Source organism: Erinaceus europaeus, chromosome 2 (assembly GCF_950295315.1).
Source record: "Erinaceus europaeus chromosome 2, mEriEur2.1, whole genome shotgun sequence".
Lineage (NCBI taxonomy): Eukaryota > Metazoa > Chordata > Mammalia > Eulipotyphla > Erinaceidae > Erinaceus > Erinaceus europaeus.
In genome coordinates, this window is record NC_080163.1 from 199,983,252 (window position 1) to 200,002,485 (window position 19,234).

The 19,234-nt window shown below is 43.3% G+C and overlaps 1 protein-coding gene and 1 non-coding gene across 4 annotated transcripts in view; one reads left to right on the forward strand and one right to left on the reverse strand.

Annotated features, from left to right (window-relative positions):
* Window positions 1–19,234, forward strand: part of ELOVL6 (ELOVL fatty acid elongase 6) — a 114,890-nt gene that overhangs the window by 33,836 nt on the left and 61,820 nt on the right. The window lies entirely within an intron of this gene.
* LOC132537399 (small nucleolar RNA SNORA17) lies at window positions 14,155–14,285 on the reverse strand. The gene has a single exon (XR_009548833.1). It is a non-coding gene; the product is annotated as a small nucleolar RNA SNORA17 (small nucleolar RNA).

The following is a 19,234-nucleotide window of genomic DNA, read 5'->3' on the forward strand; positions in this document are numbered from 1 at the left end:
TGCTATCTACACCCACCGTGGTTGATTAGATTTCCTCTAATGAAGTGTAGGTTCATAAATGCCCAAATAAGTGCAGGAAAACAATATAATGGTTGTCTTAGTTTATGTATTAGAGTGTAATTGATTGACTAAGCAAACTAAAGTTTTTAATTTTTATTTATTTATTTTTAAATTATTTATTTACTCATTCCCTCTTGTTGCCCTTGTTTTATTGTTGCAGTTGTTGTTATTGATGTCATCATTGTTGGATAGGACAGAGAGAAATGGAGAGAGGAGGGGAAGACAGAGAGGGGGAGAGAAAGATAGACACCTGCAGACCTGCTTCACCACCTGTGAAGGGACTCCCTTGCAGGTGGGGAGTCGGGGGCTTGAACCAGGATCCTTACATGGGTCCTTGCACTTCGGGCCACCTGCGCTTAACCTGCTGCGCTACCGCCCGACTCCCAAAGTTTTTTATTTTAACCAGAGCACTGCTCAACTCTGGTTTATGTTGATGCAGGGGATTGAATCTGGGACTTTGGAGCCTCAGGCACCAGTCTGTTTACATAACCATTATGCTATCTACCCCTGCCCCAAACTGAATTATTTTTTTTCCCAAACTGAATTTTTAATGTACTGTATTCTTGATCTGTAGTTTAAGCAACTGAGTGCTTAATCTATTCTCTATCTAGAAAAGGATTTATGGATGGGGTTTGGTAGCATAACGGTTATGCAAAGAGACTCTCATGCTTGAGGCTCCTAAGTCCCAAGTTCAACCCACCCCCCCACACCATCATAAGCCAGAGCTGAACAGTACTGTGTTTTAAAAAAAAAGAAAAGAAAGGGTTTGCTATGAGATGTTAAATAAATAAGATAAAATATAGTACTCTTCTTATCTTCTTGAATATTTTCTGCTTAACAACATATCATGAGGGCAAAATCAAGTATAAGTCCATAGAGGTGTGTTTTGTTTTTTTCCCCTAGCAGCAAATTGGCATTCAAATGTTTACTGAGTTACTACTGTTGGTTTCTTCATCAAGAAAGATAAACGATCTTTTAAACATTTAGGTTATTTGGCATTTCCCCTCATCTCCAGGTACTGTGTAATAGGATTTGGCATCTGACCTGATCAGAGTTGAAGAACCAGATTCTTTTGTTTTATCCTGTGTGTACCAAAGTATTTATTTCCCTTCTAAATTTACTTTTGCAATAACTAGGGAAGGGAACAAGTGAAACTGGTGGTTATTTGACTTCAGGGAAGAATGAAATGGTTGAAGCTTCTTGTTAACACACCTTTGGAACCATCCTTCTTTCTAAACCTGCCCCTGAGTGACTGAAAGATCAACCCGGCAGCCTAGGCTTTCTGTTAGCTTCAGGCATTCAGTCGTGGACTCCCATTTGAACCGTGGTCTTTTTTTGTTTGTTTGTTTGTTTCTCCTTTCTTTTAATTTATTTTGGATAGAGTCAGAGAGAGATTGAGGTAAGGAGGATGTAAAAGGAAAGAGGGGGTCCAGGTGGTGGTGCACCTGGTTGAGCTCACATGTAACAGTGTGGAAGAACCCAGGTTCAAGCCCCTGGTCCCCACCTGCTGGAAGAGAGCTTCATGAGTGGTGAAGAAGGGCTGTAGGTATCTTTCTGTCTCTCTCCTTCTCTATCTCCCCCCTCTATTTCTCTCTGTCTCTACCCAATAATAAATAAATAAGTATTTTTTAAAAAGGAAAAGGAAAGCGCGAGGACCGCCCTAAGGATCCCGGTTCGAGCCCCCGGCTCCCCACCTGCAGGGGAGTTACTTCATAGGCTGTGAAGCAGGTCTGCAGGTGTCTCTCTTTCTCTCCCCCCTCTGTCTTCCCCATCTCTCTCCATTTCTCTCTGTCCTATCCAGCAATGACGACAACAATAACTACAACAATAAAAAACAACTAGGGCAACAAAAGGGAACAAATAAAAAAAATATTTTTTTTAAAAAAAAGGAAAAGGAAAGAGAGAGACCCCTGCAGCACTGCTTCATTGCTTGTGAAACTTCCCCTCTGTGGATGGGGGGGGGGGGCTTGAACCTGAGACCTTGTGTTTCTACTTCTTTTTTTTTTTTTTTTTACATGCATAACATTCCCCAGATTCCCATTTAACAATACAACCCCCACTATGTCATTCATCATTTTTCATGGACCTGTATTCTCCCCACCCACCTACCCACCCCAGAGTCTTTTACTTTGGTGTAATACTCCAGAACCTGAGGCCTTGTGAATGGTGACATGTACACTGCCACCCAAGCCCTGAATGATATCCTTAGGATGAATTTTATGCTTTCTGTGATGCTGCTGCTTTGAATTTCAGGATCTATTTTAGACTTGTTTCTGAAATATCTGGCAGATATTTCAGATATATCTGATGAGATGTTTATTCACTTAGCCAAGGAAGGGCCAAACTAACTGCTCAAAGGAACTAATCCAATCCTCCTGCCTGTTCTGTTGCCGGAAAGGGACCGCGGTTTCTTCACACCAGAGTGTCGCTCTTTGCTGGCACTGGAGCCGCGCCGACAGGCCTGCAAGGAAGTGGTTTTGGAGGGGAAAGCCCTCCCTTCTTTGCCGCTGCTACAGTAGGCCTTGGGGGAGCACCACTTTCGGATTCTAGGTCACTGGTTACTTAATCCTCTTTTTCTCCACCTGCCACCCACTCCAGAGAACACCTTAGCATCCTGGGTATTTAGACTGTGTCAACAAAGGTGGATTGAGTAAAACCAGTCTCTTGCACTTTCAAGGAATCTTACTTTTCCAGCAGGTCCTGCTCTCATCCCCTATGTTCCATCCTCTTTGTCGTCTCTTGAATAGGTCATTATTTATTCATTTATGATATTGCCATCAGGGTTATTATAGCTGGGGCTTGGTGTAGGCACTTAGAAATCCACTGCTCCTGGTGGCAATTTTTCTTCTTAAACAGGCCTTTTTATTATTATCTTTTATATACCAGAACAATGATCAACTCTGGTTTATATGATGGTGTAGAGGCTTGAGCCTGGGTCCTCAGGCATGAGAGTCTTTTTGCATAACCATTATGCTATTCTACCCTCTCCTGAGTAAGCCTTTAAAGAAGGAAACGTGTCATTTCTGGAGGGATCCTATAAGTATATCTAGGACTATGTTTCATCCCTGTTTTACTTGCTTATGTGCTTTATAGCAACCATCTTCATGATTACGAAAGCTCAGAAGAAACTAAGACAGCCTTCTGGAGGTTGCACCAATAAACAAAATTTCCATCCTTCTAGTTAATGGGATATGTTTTAGCACTAGAAAGAAGTGGCCCATTGAGCTAAGAAAAAACATGGGGAAAGATTAAATGTAGATTGCTGTGAAAAGAACCATTCTGAGTAAGTTCTGTACACTGTGATCCCAATGATAGAACATTTGGGGGAAAGGCGGCACTCTAGATACCATATAAAGTTCAGCAGTTGCCAAGGGCCTAGAAGGAAGATTTGACTAGATTAGGTGGAGTACAGAGATTTCTTTTAGGGCAGTGAAACTCTTTGGTAAGAGACTAGGGTGGTGGATATATGTAATTATGGAGTCGTCAAAACTCAAAGAATGAACAGCACAGAGTGAGTGGATCCCTGGGTGAGGATAAGGATGAGACACTGGCTCAGCCCATCCACTTGTGGCAGGGGCAAGGGCTGGGGGAGCTCTCTTTCTGCTTTATTTACCTGAAGGCCTAAAACAACTTTAAAAAAAAATCTATTCATTAAAGCCATAGGCAGAGCGATGGTTCAGTAGGTGTACATGAGACCTTTGGGTTCAATCACCAGCACCACACAAGAACACCATGGACAGTACTGTGGAAGTTCTGTGGATGGTGGAGCAAGCTTTGGTGTCTCTCTCCTACTCTCTCTCTCTTTCTCTTCCTCTCTCTCTCTCTCTCTCTGGCTTTAGATTTTATTTATTCATGAAAAGATAGGAGGAGGAGAGAGAGAAAGAACCAGATATCTGGTACATGTGATGCTGGAGACTGAACTCAGAACCTCATGCTTGAGAGTCCAGTGCTTTATCCACTGCGCCACCTCCCGGGCCACCCTATTCTCTGTTTCTCTCTCTCTCTCTCTCAAAACAAAACAAAACATAAATATATGCCAGGGAGGGGACTCAGCAATATTGTTGCATGTGTAAGGCACCTTTTCATTCCCAGCTCTGCATCAAAATAAAACAAAGCTTGGGGAGAACGGCAGCTAGGAGGACAATGAGGAATAGTCGTATTCTCCTTTGCTACACACTTCAAGAAGAGTAACAGTCACTTTGGGATGGCCCTCGAGTTCAGACTGTAGATGTTCATTTCTGTGACTGTTGGTTTTCACCTTGGGAGCTCTACCATTGGCTTCTTCATTAAGACAGTCTGCCCAAAAGGAATGATGGTATGGTCAGACCAAGTGGCTTTTCAGTGTCTACTTGCATGCCTTACTTACTTACTTACTACTACTACCACTACTACAGTACTACTACTATACTACTACAGTACTACTATTATATTACTACCACTACTACAGTATTACTATACTACTACACTACTACAGCATTACTACTATACTACTACCACCACTACTACTACACTACTACAGTATTACTACTATACTACTACCACTACTACAACTATACTACTACACTACTACTACTATACTACTACACTACTACAGTATTACTACTATACTAGTACCACCACTACTACTACTATACTACTACACTACTACTATAGTAATACTATAGTATTACTACTATACTACCACCACCACTACTACTACACTACTACAGTATTACTACTATACTACTGCCACTACTACTACTACTATACTACTACAGTATTACTACTATACTACCACCACTACTACTACTATACTACTACAGTATTACTACTATACTACTACCACTACTGCTACTATACTACTACACTACTACAGTATTACTACTATACTACTACCACTACTACAGTACTACTACTATACTACCACCACTACTACTACTATACTACTACACTACTACAGTATTACTACTATACTACTACCACTACTACAGTACTACTACTATACTACTACAGTATTACTACTATACTATCACCACTACTACTATATTACTACACTACTACAGTATTACTACTACCACTACTACAATACTACTACTATACTACGACCACTACTACAATACTACTACTATACTACGACCACTACTACAATACTACTACTATACTACGACCACTACTGCAATACTACTACTATACTACGACCACTACTACAATACTACTACTATACTACGACCACTACTACAATACTACTACTATACTACGACCACTACTACAATACTACTACTATACTACGACCACTACTACAATACTACTGATGATCTTAAAGTGTTTTGCTATAGATAGGAAAGTTTTCTCCATGCCCCAGAACTAATCCTCTTTGCTGCCTATATGTTGTAATATATTTTATGCTGTATTATTACTGTTACAAATTAAAATCCTATGACCAGCAGGCAGGTGTTGGCATACTCAGTTGAATGTACATATTACCATGCATAAGAACCTAAGTTGAAGTTCCTCGTCTTCTGCAGGGAGGAAACGTCATGAGTGGTGTAACAGGTCTGCATGTGTCTCTGTTTCTGCCTCTCTATCTCCCCATCCCTCTCAATTTCTCTCTGTCTCTGTCCAATAAATGAGTAAATAAAGATATAAAGCAGAAGTTTTTGTCTATGTAATGTGGTAAAAAATGCACTTAAAATTTGTTTTTGTGAACCCCAAACCTGTTATCTGTTATGCCCCAACTCTGCTGAACATTATTGGGATTAATAAAGTGTACATTGCGGCTGGGCAATGCCATACCTAGTAGACGGCATACTTTACCATGCACTCAGGACCTGTCTTCAAGTCCCTGGTCTCCGTCTGTGGCGGGAAAGCTTCATGAACAGTAGAACAGTGCTGTAGGTCTCTCTCTCTCTCTCTCTGTGTCTGTCTCTGTCTCTTTCTTCCTTGCCCTCTCTCCTTTTATCTCTGTCTTAGAAAGAAAGGAGAGAGACAGGGGAGGAGAAAGAGAAAGACAAGAAAGAGACGGGTCAAGTCATCCTGTAGACACTGAGCCCAACAATAACCCAGCCCAAGTGTCAAGAGGGAAGTATACATTAAGTGCGCCTATCATGTGCTTAAAATGTTACTCGCTGGTTTCTGATGATAATGCTTTAAAGAAGGTATTATCTCTGAGGTCTGCAAAACACTTCACTTGGACAAAGTGCTGTTTTGCTACAGTGAGGCAAACACCAGTGCTGTGATCTCTTTCACCCCAGAGTGTTGAAGTCTCACTCTACCTAACCAGCCACCCCTCCCCTCAAAAAAAGAAAGAAAAGAAGGTATGATCTTCCTTTGTACAAACAGGCTAAATCTTGCCACAGAACTAGCAGCTGTCCGGAGGAGATAGGATTCAGACTCAGATCTGTCTTTCTAGAAAGACTGGTTTCTACTACTTTCATGCCATTTTTCAGGCCAAGTTACTTTTCCTTTGAGAGCTTGTGGCAGCTAGGAAAAAAAGAAAAAAGAAAAGGAAAAGTCAGGAAGTGTAAAATGTAGTAGACGCGTGTCATTATCAATACTGCATGTTGAGTTTAACATTTGATTTCTTTTTCTTTTCTTCTCTCTACGTTCTTTACAAGAATGAGATGGAGGTAGAGCGTTGCATGCCATATCATTCTCTCACCTGCCTATCTCCTTTTTAAAAGGAGGCCTGATTTATGATCACCAGCTACAGGTGAACTAACTGTTCACGTTGGTAGTGGCCTTGGTGACGTTCTTCCCAGCCATGTCCTGAGCAAGGGACTCCTGGCAGGCTATCACCTGCCTAGGTCTTCGGTCTGTATGGTTTGGAACTTGTTCTGATCCTAACTTGATAACTCGGGTTTAGATTTCCTCTTTTATTTCTGCCAGTCCTATTCCCCCGTCTCACCAGTTAGAACCAGCCTTCATGGCTCTCTGTCTCTCCCCTGCTCTGTCTGGTCATCCCATCAGACCCACCGTACAATCACATATTAAACAACAAGCAAAAGCTCAAATAAACGACCTTACTGCACACCTTAAGGACTTAGAGGAAGAGGAACAAAGAAACCCTTAAGCAACCAGAAGGACAGAAATCATTAAAATTAGAGCAGAAATGAACAACATCGAAAAAAAGAGAACCGTACAAAAGATCAATGAAGCCAAATGTTGGTTCTTTGAAAAATTACACAAGATTGACAAACCCCTAGCCAGACTCACTAAAAAAAAAAGGGAGAAGACTCAAATTCATAGAATTGTAAACGATAGAGGTGATATCACAACTGACACCACAGAAATACAGAAAATCATGCAAAACTTCTACCAAGCTAGAAAATCTGGAAGAAATGGAAGAATTCCTAGAAACATATGCCTTCCAAAACTGAACCAAGAAGAACTACAAAACCTATATACACCAATCACAGACAAAGAAATCAGAACAGTTATTAAGAATCCCCCCAACTACAAAACTCCTGGACCAGATGACTTCACAAACGAATTCTACAAAACCTTCAGGAAACAGTTAATAACCATACTTCTAAAGCTTTTCCATAAGATCGAAGAAACAGGAACACTCCTTTCCACCTTCTATGAAGCCAACATCACCCTGATACCAAAAGCAGATAGAGACATAACAAAAAGGGAAAACTACAGACCAATATCTCTGATGAACATAGATGCCAAAATATTAAACAAGATTTTGGCCAACCAGATACAGCAGTGTATCAAAAAGATTGTTCATCATGACCAAGGCCCAACAGTTCTAAGCCACCATCAAGGGCCACGGACCATCAAGAATTGCAGCTGTTCCCAGGATGGCTAAGAGCCCATCAAACTCTCAAAGTTTCTGCTGAAAAAGAGAGTACATTCAGACCTGAAGGAGAGAGGGGGATTTCCTGATGGCCAGAGGTTTCAACCCACTCACTGTGTATCTGGCCACCTAAAATTAGACCTTTTGAAATGCTGCAATTTCCATCTTTAACAGTGTGTTTCTTGGCAGGCGTCCTGTCTTCACAGTGATTACTATTGTTCCATTTGGAATTCGTTCAGGTCTCCGGTGCAAAAGTCCATTTAAAGGGGAGCTAGCTGTGCACTGTGTTTTTGTTGGCTGTGGTCAGTCCCGTGGCAGTTTCAGCTGATTCTGTCAGTACAAGGAGCCTTTTCTGCAGATCCAGGACCCATGTGAGGCTGGACAGCTTAATAACTGAGGAAGTTCTGTTCCCATTACATTCGAGTGTGTTAGAGAAGGGGGGTTATTTGTGTGAAATGTTCACCAGAAAACTAGAAGTGGGTAAGAACAAGTGTGACTTTTTTTTTTAAACAGAGAAAGGAGAGATGCCACAGATTGTAAAGCTTTCCTCTTGTGGCTGAGCCTCGAACCCGGGGCCTCACTCAATAGTGAAGTGTGTGCTCTACCAAGTGAGCTATCTCCTGACCCTATAGTGTTATAGTTTGTGAGTACACTATCAGCCTTGTCTCGCATGTATTGCTTCCTAGTAGAAGCCAGCCTCTTTATGATCTCAGAACACTCAGAAATAATCTCCCCTACGGCTTTGTTTCTCATAAAAGTACCTACATAAGGATTCTGGACTAGAGGTCAGTCAGAATATATTTTGTTGTGGCCAGGCGGTGGTGCACCTAGTTAAGCAGTCATATTACAGTGCACAAGGACCTGGGTTCAAGACCCTGGTCCCTACTTGCAGGAGGAAAGCTTCACAAGTGATGAAGCAGGTCTGCAGCTGTGTCTGTTACTTTCCCTTTCCATCTCTTTCGCCCTCAGCTTATGTCTCTCTCCAACAATAAATTAAAAAGAAAAGAATTGAATTCTACATAGCACTTTGCTTTTTCTTCTCTTTTCTTTTTTTATGGTTTTTAAATATATTTTTCTTTAAATCATTTATTTATTATTAGATAAAGACAGAAACATTTAGAGGGGAGGGGGAGGTGGAGAGACAGACACCTGTAGCCCTACTTCACCACTTGTGAAGCTTTTCCCTTGCAGGTGGGGGCATGGGGCTTGAACCCAGGTCCTTGCACACTGTAATGTGTGCACTTAACCAGGTGCACCACCGCTTGGGCCCACACCTCCCTTTTCCTTCTGAGCTTGTTTTACAATTATGCTGGGTATTCTAAATATGAATGTATTTTTTACCTTCTCCATATGCAAGAAAGTCTTTAATAGTCAAAATAATGAAGTAATTGCAAAACAGAAACTGTGTGTGTCCTATGAACTATAAGATAAGAGAGTCTGAGTCGGGGAGTCAGGCGGTAGCGCAGCGGGTTAAGCGCATGTAGCACAAAGCACAAGGACCAGCTAAGGATCCTGGTTCAAGCCCCCGGCTCCCCACCCGCAGGAGGAGTCACTTCACAGGCGGTGAAGCAGGTCTGCAGGTGTCTGTCTTTCTCTCTCCCTCTCTGTCTTCCCCTCCTCTCTCCATTTCTCTCTGTCCTATCCAACAATGACATCAATAATAACTACAACAATAAAACAAGGACAACAAAAGGGAATAAATAAATAAATAATAACAAAGATAAAAAATAAAAGAAAGTTTAAAAAAAGAGTCTGAGTGAAAACACCACTTCTGTATTTCTGAGCTGATGTCAACAACGCTACATGCACCATATGTAACAGTGTCAAAGGCATGGCATGGTTTTGAACATTTCTTTATGTATTTAGTAAAGTCCTTTGCCCACCTCATAGCCAACACAGGTTTTTTTTTTTTTTTAAATAATATGCCTGTACCAAAGCCTGGGATCAGGAGTTTGTCACTCAGGATTGTGGCCCAGCCTCCCAGGACTACTCGTTTGATAGGCAGTGATAAAGACTGATGACTCACTTAGTGTATGCAAAGAGCCACGGGAGTTTGACAAAGGGGTGAACCACTCACTCAGTGCAGGCCCGAGGTGACAGGGAGGGCCTGTGTGTGCGAAGGGTGATTAGCAGTTCTTGGCAGTGTTTTATAGAAGATTTCCCGTTGGTACAATTCACACCTTTTCCAAAAGATGAAAGCAGAATTGTAAGAAGAGTTGTGCTGAAGAGTGGGCAGGTTGAAGGATTGACAACAACTAGGGAGAAGGGGGCATGGTAACAGAGTCCACACAGCTCTCAGCCCAGTGGTAGGAGAAGGGGGTGACCAAGGTTAGAATCCTGCCTTTACATCTCCCGTAGTGGGAGTAATGCCAGGGATGAGGGACCAATTAGAGCCAGAGTTGAACTTCCTGGTTATTATGTCAATTCATTTAGCTAGTTGTCTGGAAAGCCCTCTGCTGACAAAATGAGCAGGCTGTTATCTAAACCACAAGGCAGGGTTTAGATAACACAATCAGGATATGAGCACTGGGGACTGGGGGAGACAGTGTAAGGGTTATGCAAAGAGACTCTCATGCTTGGGACTCCAAAGTCCTAGTTCAACCCCTTGCACTACCATAAGCCAGAGCTAAGTAGTGCTTTGGTTAAAAATAATAACAATGGTTAAATAATAATAACAACAAAGAATATGAGTATTGTTGAGCTTTCTTTTTAATTTTTTTTTTTTTTTTTCCTCCAGGGTTATTGCTGGGCTCGGTGCCTGCACCATGAATCCACCGCTCCTGGAGGCCATTTTTCCCCCTTTTTGTTGGCCTAGTTGTTGCAGCCTCGTTGCGGTTATTATTGCCATTGTTGACGTTGCTTTGTTGTTGGATAGGACAGAGAGAAATGGAGAGAGGAGGGGAAGACAGAGAGAGAGGGGAGAGAAAGATAGACACCTGCAGACCTGCTTCACCACCCGTGAAGCGACTCCCCTGCAGGTGGGGAGCGGGGGGCTCGCACCGGGATCCTTACGCCGGTTAATTTTTTTTTTTTTAATTTATCTTAATTATTGGATAGAGACAGAGAAATTGAGTGTGCAGGTTTGGGGACCAGGGGCTTACATCTCTCTGAATCTTTGCACAGTGTGATGTGATCGCTTAACCAGATGTGCCACCACCTGGCCCCACATTGTTCACCTTTCTAAAAGGTTATGAGGGGGCTGCAGAGTTCCCAGATCAATTCCATCATCATCGTCATTGTCTTAGATAGAGATGGGGAGAAAGAATAAAAGAACCCACAGCAGCAGTGACTGTTGACTTGAGCGCAGTGGTGACCAGGTTTGAACCTGGTTCTTGAGCCTGGCAAAGCAGCTCACTGAGTGAGCTGGCTTTTCCCTCTGAGCACTCCACTGGTTCAGGTTCTAGCAAGCAGGCGGGACAATCTTTCTGGAAGTGAGTCCATCAGCACAGCAGAGACAATTGATGAGGAAAGTGGGGTAGAGATCCATTGGAGCGACTGCAGTGCCCTTGGTACAGAAGTCACCCATAGGAGTCAGAGTCCGTTTGAATTTGAAGTCCTGTGTGATGCTATTGAAACAGACCTGCGAGGGAGTAAGAAAAGGCTAAGAAAACAATGGAGCGTGATGCGAGCCTGCTTGCTGGCACCTACAGTTTCCAGCACCCAGCACTTTCTCTGTAGGGATTACTTATGCTCCAAGCCCGTTCCCGCTATGAGCTGGTATGGTGTAGGGAGTTGTGTTTTTGTAATGCACTGGATTAAGCAGAAGCACTTACTATACAGTGATCTATTTTTTTTTTTTTTTTAATTATTATCTTTATTTACTGGAGAAGGAGAGAGACACCTGCAGCACTGCTTCACTTGCAATGCTTTCTCCCTTGCAGGTGGGAATTGGGGACTCAAACCTGGGTCTTTGCACATTATAACATGTGTACTCAATCAGGTGTGCTACCACCTGCTCCCCCTTTTTTCTTTGTGAAAAATACAATACACAGGCCCTGCAGACTCATTGTTGAGTTCTTTGTACGCAACAACTTGCTGTTTCTTTGGAGATGAAATCCCTAATGTGTGCATGCATTAGGCAGGCCTGTAAAACCTTGTTTAAACTGAAGACTTGGAGAAGTGCTCATATCCCCATTACCACCACCCCCACCCCACCCCATTATATACGGTATTGGCATTTGACCAGGGAGGGAAAGACACCAACTCTCACCAGTAATAATTGGACAAATAAGATATCTTGGCTTGAAAGAGTCCTTTTCCACACTCCCTGCTTCTAGAACTGTTGTTGTTGGCATTTGTACCTCGGGATGAGACAGTAATTTTTTCCTTTTTTTTTTTTTTTAAAGTTTATTATTGGATAGAGACAGAAATTGAAAGGGGAGTGGGAGATAGAGACAGACACCTACAGCCCTGCTTCACCACTTGTGAAACTTTCCTCCTGTAGGTGGGGGCCGGGGGTTTGAACTTGTGTCCTTGTGCAATGTAATGTGTGCACTAAACCAGGTGTGCCACCTCCTGGCCCCATGACTCCCAGAACACCATGAATGTACTGAAAAAAAAAGTGTTGTCAGCCATTCCTCCTTCAGAGGGAACTAGTTCCTATGGACGAATCCTAGAGTGAAGTAAACGAATGAATGGAAAATTTCTACACTGGTGGCCATAAAAATAATTCGCTACCTGTGCATCAGAATCTAGTCTGGGTCATTGCTGTCATCTTTCAACCTTGCAGAAGTGGTGACAGAAAGCCGCCTTGGGTCTGTACTCCAACTAAGCTGTATTTTAAGTTCAGACTCTGACTAGGTCCCTTTACCTTTTATCTACCGCGGATGATAATAAAAGACGCTATCGAGGACACAGTGGAAAAACGAGTCATTCAGAAAGGGTTTCTTTGGTATTTTTATGGCTCTCAGGAGGTAGACTTGATGGGTATGGGTAAGAGCATACGCAGAGTCTCATGCTCATTTTGTTTAGTTTGTGGGTTCATCACAGATAATCACCCCGGGTTGCAGTTAAGTAGTCCTTTGAGGGTTCCTGGGCAATACGGCAGCACCACTCAGACGTTCTAACTCTGAGGAGCTTTGGTTTAGGACTTTGGTTCAGTGGCCCGGGGGTGGGGTTGGTCGGTAGAGTTCGCGACCTGTTTGCCTGAGGTTCCATGTTTGATTCCTCAGCACCACGTGTACTGGAATGGAACTCTGGCAAATACAGATTTTTTGTTTGTTTGTTTTTGTTTTTAATTCATATTCAACGTTCTCTGACTACCAAATAAGGAGTTTTCAGAATTGAAAATGGAAAACCAACTAACCAAGTTAAAGAGAACCAGTGGCACAGCCTGACAGGTATCACAGTGGATAAAACAGCTCTCAGGTATCAGGACTCCAGCCTCCCATCCCCTTCCCTCCCCTCCATCTGCTCCTTTCCTCTTTTCTCTCTTTCTCTCTCTCAATAAATAAAGTCATAAATTTAAAAAAAAAGAACATATGACAAGCATGTTCTACCACAGAGCTCCATGCCCAATTCTTAGACTTAACACATACACACACACACACACACCTACACATACCTAACACACACACACACACACACACACACACACACACACACACGTACGTTATTTGGCAGGTGGCAAGCCCTAACAGTAAGTCTCTACCATTGCTGACTTTTTATAGCAGAAGAATTCCAGAATGTGCCAACTGAGGGTGAACCTTTTTTTTTTTTTTTTTTTTTTTACAAGTCAAGAGTTTATTTTCAAATTCCTCAAAGTCCCTTTAATTTTACTTTAGGGAACCAAACACACCCCCCTCCCTCCCAAATTCATGAACTAGGATAGCAGTGGGGGAGTACTCAGTGCTGTGAGGCCCTGAGCTTGATCAGCTGTGGATCTCCATGATTGTGTGAATGCCTCTGGAGAATGCAGAGTAGCCTTCCATTCCAGCATTTTTCTAATCTCTTGGCATCTGCTACAAGGTTGAGGATGGGGTACTGGTCTGTCTGGTAAGGTCACTGTACCATTTGGTGATCAGATCTCTCAGATGATCTAACGCCACCTCTGGATGCTGGGCTGGTTGGTAACCTGGGCTTGGACAGAGGTCAGACATTCCATAAGGTCATTGTCACAGGCTAACGGCCATCTACCTTCCCCTTGAATGTGAGCCATCACTCTTCATCCAACAGGGATGAACACCAGTCTTCAGGTCACAGGGTCGCCTCGAGACTTGAGGGCAGGCAGGAACTAAGGAAGAATAAGAGTTTTCTTACACGACAGGATTCGGGTCGCCAATAAACACGCAGTAACAGGTGGGGGCGCCGTGCTGAGTGTCAGACTGTCGATCACCCAGTGGCTCACAGGTCAGAGCACTGGACGTAGACAAGCCTCTCTTCTCTCTGCCACCTAATGACACACATGTGACACAGCAGTCACATCTGTAACGCCTCTAGGGGCAGGGGGTGAGCTGTTTTGATGTGGATTTTGTCTGGCCCCTCTCTTCCATGACAGAACGCTTTACCTAACCTGTCCTTTCAAAGAGTCATTAAGCACTTCAGGGACTGCTGTGTAACCCAGGTTTGCTTGTGATTATGTGCAACTCCCCAAGCCCTGACTGCAGGTGGGGAGCCGGGGGCTCCAACCGGGATCCTTAAGCCGGTCCTTGTGCTTTGCGCCACCTGTGTTTAACCCACTGCGCTACCGCCCGACTCTGGGGAGACCGTTTCTATTAAGTGATTTGTTTATTACAGAGCATCAGAGCGTCACTCTGGCACATGCAGTGTTGGAGATCAGACTTGGCACCTTATACCTGTGAGTCTTGTGCTCTATATACCATGCCACCTCCATGAAGAGGTACCTTTCATTTTCTTTCTTTTATTTTGACAGGACTGAGAAATTGAGAGCAGAGGGGCAGATAGAGAGACACCTGCAGCACTGCTTCACTACTCATGAAGCTTCTCACCTACTGGTGTGTGGGGGGGAAGCTTGAACCCAGGTCTTTTGCACATGATAATGTGTGCACTCAACTGGGTATACCATCAATACCTGTTCCCCACCTCCCCCAGAAGAGATTATTTATTTATTTATTTATTTAGTACCAGAGAACTGCTCAGCTCTGGTTTATGGTGGTGGTGGTGGTGGTGGTGGTGGTGGTGGTGGTGGTGGTGGTGGTGGTGGTGGTGGTAAATTGAATCTGGGACTTTGGAGCCTCAGGCATGAGTCTGTTTGCATAACCATTATGCTATCTACCCTCCGCCCAGGTTTATTTCTTTTTTTTTTTTAATCTTTTATTTATTTACTCATGAGAAAGATAGGAGAGAGAGAAAAAGAGCCAGACATTACTCTGGTACATGTGCTTGAGAAAGATAGGAGGAGAGAGAGAGAGAAAGAACCAGACATCACTGGTACATGTGCTGCCGTGGATTGAACTCAGGACCTCATACTTGAGAGTCTGATGCTTTATCCACTGCGCCACCTCCCGGACCACGATTTCTTTTTTTTATACTCTTGTTTTTACCAGAGCACTGCTCAGCTCTGGTGTATGGTGTTGGGATGGGGAGGGGTTAATCCTGGGACTTTGGAGCCTCAGGCATGAGAGACTCTTTGCATAACCATTATTCTATCTGCCCCCCACCCAGAAAGGATAGTTTTCTGTGTTTGCTTAATGTCTGCCTCTGAATTCAGTAGAAGGATCTCTGCCGTAGTGGTGCCCACCATTTGCAGCACCGTGAGCCAGCCAGGCAGGTGAGAGAGGTATTCAGTAAGCACCCACACCTAGGGAATTAATGAGGTCCACATATCATTCTCTAAGGATGATGCCTCCTCACCTCACCTTGCAACCACTAGAAAGAGACGACTCCTTTCTGTTCATCATGCATCAACAAATTAAAAGTTACCAGTAAAATCCCTGAGTGATGTTCTGACATCAGTAGTCAGTTACACAGGTTGGTTGTGGTCAGTTTCACAGGTTGTGTTACTTCACTGGGTTAGTAGCAGGAGAAACCCTGGGAGGTAGGGAGGGACTAGTTACCTCTGTCATTTCGCTTAAGACTTTAACAGGCATGGAGGGGATGAAGAACTGGACTCTTTGATCCTAGGCCAGCTTTTTATTAGTCATTTATTGGTTAAGTTCTTTATTCATGAAGAACCTCTAAAGGCCTCGATTTCTTCCCTGTAAAGGATAATGATTTCATCTCAGTATAGTAGTCATGCCAGTGATACCGGCCATGCAGCTAAACTCTGCCATAATTATATACAGAAATAGGCACAATCTGGTTGCTTTGAAATGAATGAAAAGAGATCTACAGCTGCCCCACCCTGAATGTGCCCAATCTTATCTGAGGTTGACAAAAGAGGGAGTCCATACAGCTAGCTGCCTGTGAATTTGGGGTACCTGTGTTTTGTGAATTGCAAAATGCCACATAAATGTAGGATCTTACCACTGTTGTACAGTCAAGACAGCTATAGATTCTATGAAGAAGAGAAACCTATGGCAGCTTCTAGTTTCAGTTTTGAGATGTAATCAGACTATACCGTGGGTTTAATAGAATCTGCAGTCAAGTCAGGACAGGTTGGAAAACCTCGGCTGTTGCTTGCTTTGAAGTGCATGTGTGTCTCTGGCAATGCAAAGTGGGCTTGCTCTATTTCTGATTGACTTTGTCCTCTGCTGGTCACCTCTGACCTGGAAGAAAGTTCATCACACTGGCGAATTTAAGAGGAAGCAGAGAGGAAGTCGAATATCACTGCAGGTGGTTAGCCAGGAATCCAGGTGCATAACTCTGACATTCTATGCTAATCTAGGCTCAGCTTCAGAATCACCAGAAGGCAATAGTGCTGAAGATGTGTGTGGGGGCAGTGGAAGGAGGCAGCCTGGGGAGAAGGCACACCCAACTTGAGCTCACATGAAGGGGGAGAGAAAGATAGACACCTGCAGAGCTGCTTTACCACCTTTGAAGAGACTCCCCTGCAGGTGGGGAGCCAGAGCTCAAACCAGGATCCTCAAGCCAGTCCTTGCGCTTCATGCCACCTGCGCTTAACCCAGTGTGCTACTGCTCGACTCCCTAGAAATAAGATTTTTAAAAATACTATTTTGGGGCCAGATGGTGGCACATCTGTTAGAGGTCCCCCCCCCCCCATACCCACCTACTGGGGGAAAGGTTTATGAGCAGTATAGCAGTGCTGTGTGTATCTCTTTCTCTCTTCCTTTCTTATCTGCTCCCTCTCAACTTTTCTCCTCGTCTATCCAAGATTAAAAAATAAAATTAAAAAAATAAATGAACAAAACACAATATTCTTTGACCCACATGTAATACTTTAAAGGTGCCAGCTCCCCCCAAAACATAAATGTGTGAATTTCTTTTCCTTCTTTTTTAAACTTTTTTTTCTTTTTAATGGAACATTGCTCAGCTCTGGTTTATGGTGGTACAGGGGATTGAACCTGGGACTTTAGAGCCTCAGGCATGAGAGTCTCTTTCCATAACCATTATGCTATCTCCCCCTGCCCTTAAATGTGTGAATTTTGGTTCCAATCACCTTCCAAAGAGGAAGGAATTCTGCATTTATGTTAAGCCCTGTAGTTCTGGAGTTGATATCTGGACTTTCATGGTTGTTTTGAGAGAGAGAGAGAGAGAGAGAGAGAGAGAGAGAGACTTGCAACACTCACAAAGCTTTTTCCCCTGCAGGTAGGGGCCTGGGGCTCAAACCTGGATCCTTTTGTTCAGAAATCCACAGGTGATTTTGTGCTCTCTGGTCTATGAATTAAAGAGTGTTTTCCAGAGAGAAAGTCACGTTGTTCAGGGTGGCTGTTGCGTGCAGCTGCTATATATAATCAGAAGTTTCTGGCAGACACTACGGGGATAGTTATTCTGGTTAATGAGATTCATAAACCAAGGCCAAGGCTCCATCTTCAGTCTCTGATTGAGTGTTTGAGGAAGTGCTGCTTAGTCCTCATTTGGATGGCTGTACCCGCCAGGAAATCAGCTCCTGTTTATAGCAGGACAAACTTAATATATTTTTTAAAACCTTTTTGACCTTTCTGAGATCTTTGCTAATTTATTAAAGACAAAATTTAATCCTGGAATGCTACTCCCAAGATTCTTGTTCAACATCATTTCATTATGACAATGAAGGGGTGGGCTGGGGTGGGGAATGAGGTTGTTTGAGGACCTGCTTTTGTTTTATGTGATTGATTCTCTTACAGTCACAGTTGACAAGAAGTTTTCCATGAGATCACGCATGGGGATCATGTGTTTCTGGGGTTTTCTGGTGGAAGAGTCCAGGGTTACAGGGAGCATCTGTGGGCATTCTTGAAAAAAAGAATTTGAGATGGATAGCTAGGCAGTTGAGACCAAAATAATCCTTAAGAGTTTTCAGCATCTAGAATCTGGTGAAACAGGTACATTTGGGAGGTGCATCCCTGTCTGGGAATGCCCCATCTCCATGACGTGAGCTGCACTTTTATTTATTTATTTATTTATTTATTTATTTATTTATTTATTATTTAAGAAAGGATAAATTAACAAAACCATAGGGTAGAAGGGTATAACTCCACACAATTCCCACCACTGAATCTCCATATCCCATCCCCTCCCCTGATAGCTTTCCCATTCTCTATCCCTCTGGGAGCATGGACCCAGGGTCATTGTGGGATGCAGAAGGTAGAAGGTCTGGCTTCTGTAATTGCTTCCCCGCTGAACATGGGCGTTGACTGGTCGGTCCATACTCCCAGTCTGCCTCTCTCTCTCCCTAGTGGGGTGGGTCTCTGGGGAAGCGGAGCTCCAGGACACATTGGTGGGGTCTTCAGTCCAGGGAAGCCTGGCCGGCATCCTGATGGCATCTGGAACCTGGTGACTGAAAAGAGAGTTAACATGCAAAGCCAAACAAATTGTTCAGCAGTCATGGACCCAAAGGTTGGAATAGTGGAGAGGAAGTGTTGGGGGGTACGCACTGCAAACTCTAGTGTACTTCTGCTTTCAGGTATATATCTTGCACTTGTTTATGGATACGTGTGAACATATGCTCTCTCTCACAGAAACTGGTGTATATCTAGGTTTGGGACTTTGTTAGAAGTGAGCCACACTTCTAAGGAAACCACTGTAGCAAACTTTTACCACAACTCACTCATTTCCACCATACTGATTTCAATGAACACTCTCACCAAATAACCAAAGTTGGAGGAATTATTTATTTCAAAAATACTTGTTTGTTTCACATAAGATCTAGAGAGATTCCCAGGAAAGAGAGACAGCATCATGGACACAATTGGAAACTCAGTTAAGCACATCCTGTGCTCTTCTGGCTGGGTTATTTCATACACTCTCCCATCCCCCCTTTCCCATGTGAGGACAAATTTAGTCTGCAAGACTGTCCCTGACTTTTCGTTACTTAAGAGAAATCTGTCACCTCAGCTC